The sequence below is a fragment of the Emydura macquarii genome, unplaced genomic scaffold, assembly GCF_026122565.2.
Source record: "Emydura macquarii macquarii isolate MOO-44397 ecotype Brisbane River unplaced genomic scaffold, CSIRO-AGI_Emac_v2 contig_2871, whole genome shotgun sequence".
NCBI classification, from domain to species: Eukaryota; Metazoa; Chordata; order Testudines; family Chelidae; genus Emydura; species Emydura macquarii.
This window is the reverse complement of record NW_027133008.1, coordinates 389,393-393,034: the sequence shown is the minus strand read 5'-3', so window position 1 is coordinate 393,034 and position 3,642 is coordinate 389,393. Positions and strand designations below refer to the sequence as shown.

At 52.0% G+C, this 3,642-nt stretch overlaps 1 pseudogene; it reads right to left on the bottom strand.

Annotated features, from left to right (window-relative positions):
* Positions 1-630: 630 nt before the first annotated feature.
* On the bottom strand, positions 631-3,385 carry LOC137166533 (uncharacterized; annotated as a pseudogene).
* Positions 3,386-3,642: the final 257 nt, after the last annotated feature.

Below are 3,642 nucleotides of genomic sequence, written 5' to 3'. Positions count from 1 at the left end.
TTAAAGTCACTTAAGTCGACTTACTTACACCTGCGTCTACACTGTCACCACTGTTAATTCGAATTAAGGTGCCTGGAAAATCGACTTAATAAGACCACCTCTGCAAGTGGCGTAGCGCCTAGATCGAATTTGTTAAATCGATTTAGTGTCAGTGTAGACACAACGTTACTTAAATCAAATTAATTGACCTCCGGAATGTATCCCACAATGCCCCGTTTTGACCGCTCTGGACAGTCGCGCTGTGCTGCTCAGTGGTCATGCTAGCAGGAAAAGTCCCCTCCCCTCAAGCCCCGGGCAGATTTGAGTTTTCATTTCCTGTGCTGCAGCGTGGAGAGAGCTTTGTCACTGTTCTCCGCATGTCTACTGCAACGCCCAACGCACCCCAGCATGGAGTCGACCAGAGGTCTTAGATCTCATCGGACTATGGGGCGAGGAGTCTGTTCTGGCTCAGCTCAGAGCCAGCAAAAGGAATCTGGACATTTATGGGAAGAGATCCCAGGGCCTGCTGGAGAAGGGACACCAGAGGGACGCTCAGCAGTGCTGCGTGAAGATCAAGGAGCTGCGCCAGTCGTATCAGAAAGCCAGGGAAGCTAACAGCCGCTCTGGCTCCTCGCCCAAAACATAACGCTTCTATGATGAGGTGCACACAATTCTCGGTGGGGATCCCACCACGGTGCTGCCCCGCAGCATGGATACCTCTGCTAGGTCACGGTCCATGATCAACGAGGGGGACTCCATGGAGAAGGAGGAGGAGGAAGCTGAGGAGAGCAGGGTGCAGGAGAGTGGGGTGTCCGTTCTCCCCTAAAGTCAGGACATATTCCTGACCTCCGAGCAGTCCAGCAGCACCCAGGACAGCACAAATGATCCCAGGGAAGGCACAGCTGGTGAGTTTTCTTTCTTATTTTAGCATTTCTGTCCTTGTACATTGGGGGGAAGGGGGCTCGAAGTGGATTCCAGGTGTTTCGGTGACTGTACTGGGTAAGGAACAGTTGATTTATGTGATGAGAAATGCTACGTTTATCATCAGTTGATATCTCACGGAAACCGTTACGTATGTAATCTGTTATCCCTCGCAAAACTTTTCAGGGGAGGGCTGCCTTGTTCCTCCCTCCATGGTAGGATACTTCGCGGCAATCAAGGGAGCCAGCATCATGGCGGAACACTGCTGGTACCCCGCTGCGTCCAGCAAATCCGTGTTTTAAGCATAGCCTCCCCCCGCCCCACGCTATCCTTAGTTCCTCTCTGTAAGGTTTAAAATACAAGCAGAGCTCCCCCCAACTCCCCCCCCCCCCACACACACACCATGTTGTCCTCAGATCCTCTCTGAAATAGCACAGCGAGCAGATCCTCCTGGGACCTCAGGAATGGAATGAGCCTCTGTGTTTGCCCTGCGCACTGCCTGGCGATCATTTTCTACACTGTGTCAGGGGATCATTTTCTACATTGTTAGCTGTATCATTTTCTTCACTCTGCTCACTGTGGCTACCTTGTTAGTTTTCTTTCATTCTGTAGACACCTCGGCACTGGACCGACCCTCAAGACGTGCTGCGGACAGACGGTCTCAGATTAGAAAGAGGAAAAAAAAAAAAGCAGAGATGACATGTTTGGCGAGCTCATGAACGCCTCAGCACCTGCAGAGACAGAGCACAGAGCCTGGGGGCTGACCTTGTCACAGAACATGGACATGGACTGGGAGAGTCGCCAAGAAACGATGGAGCATGATCGCAGCACCATGCAGGAAACGCTGCGAATCATGCGGCACCAGGCAGACATGCTCCGGCGGCTTGTGGAGCTTCAGGAGGAGCGGAGGCAGGACAAAGTCCCGCTGCAGCCCCCCCATAATGCTCCTCAACCCAGGGCTTTGCCGCCCTCCCCCTGCCCCGCCCCCAAGAGGTCTCGGAGGAGATTGTCCAGGCTGCGACACTACCACACTACCCCTTGAGACAGTGAATGAACACTCCCCTCCCTTCCCCCATGACTTGAATGTTCAGAAATAAAGTTTTGCATCATTTCAACACGTTTCTTTATTAAATCGTTTCTTGTTTAGGAGGGATTTGGCGGGCACAGATATCATTGGGGTGGGGGAGGCAGAGTGCAAAGGCAAACAACAGACAGGAACAGAAATCACTCCTGCATCTCATTGCAGAACCTGGTTTTCAAAGCTTCCCTAATGCAAAGTGCTCCGCGGTTAGCTCTCAGCGTACTGATGGCATCTGGCTGCTCATAACTGGTGGTCAGTCTTTCTGCCTCCACAGCCCAGTTCCCGGGGGGAGCCGCTCACCCTTCGCTTCACACACATTATGAAGAACACAGCAAGCAGATATCACAGAAGGGAGGTTCTTCTCACCCATGTCCAGCCTGGTGAGGAGACTCCTCCATCTACCCTTTAAACACCCAAAGGCACATTCTACAACCATTCTGCTACTGCTTAACCTCTTATTAAAACACTCCTTGTCGCTGTCAAGGTGACCGGTGTACGGCTTCATTAACCAAGGGAGCAAGGGGGAAGCAGGATCCCCCAGGATCACTATGGGCATTTCCTCACTCCCGATCTGAATTTTTGGTCAGAGAAGAAGGTGCCCGCCTGCATCTTAGAGAGCAACCCTGAATTACGAAATAGGCGAGTGTCATGCACCTTCTCAGACCACCCCACATAGATGTCTGTGAAATGACCCCTGTGATCCACAAGCCACTGAAGGACCATGGAAAAGTACCCCTTGCGGTTTATGTACTCGGTCGCTAGGTGTGCAGGTGCTAAGATAGGGATGTGCGTCCCATCAATGGCCCCCCTGCAGTTTGGGAAGCCCATCGTGGCAAACCCCTCCACTATGTCCTGCACATTTCCCAAAGTCACTACTCTTCGTAGCAGAAGTCTATTGATGGCACTGCACATTTGATTCATGGCTATGCCCACTGTAGATTTACTGATTCCAAATTGATTCCCAACTGAGCGGTAACAGTCGGGGGTTGCCAGCTTCCAGACAGCGATGGTGACTCTCTTCTCCACTGTCAGAGCTTGTCTCAAGTGAGTGTTCACGCGTTTCAGGGACGGTACCAGCTCCAAGCACAGTTCCAGGAAAGTTGCCTTTTGCATACGAAAGTTTTGCAGCCACTGGTCATCATCCCACAGCTGCTTAACGATGCGGTCCCACCAGTCTGTGCTTGTTTCCCTGCACCAGAACCTGCGCTCCACGGACTGCAGATGACTCGTTACAGTCTGCAGCAATCGGGAATTGTTCTGCTCGATGGCGTGTAGCAGGGCAGCCTCGGTGGCATCGGTGTTGTCTCTGCTTCGCCTTCCTACTCTATTTCTAAAATAATCGATGATAAGCTGCGATGTATTTGTCACGCTCACAATTACAGTGCAGAGTTGAGCTGGCTCCATGTCTCTGCAGCAATGGCGATCGTGGGGAGTAATAAAACAGTGCAAAAATACTTTTCCTGTTTGTGTGGGGGGGGGGGGAGAGAAGGAGGGGGAAGCAGCATTGCATCATGGGGTGATGACACTCCTCCCAACAGCCACCGTGGCTAGCTGCACTGTGGGATAGCTACCCACATTGCTCTGCTTTGCAATTCGAATTAAGGCTGGTCAGTGTAAACGCAAGAGACCAGCGCAAACAGCGTAGTGTGTACACGCTGCTG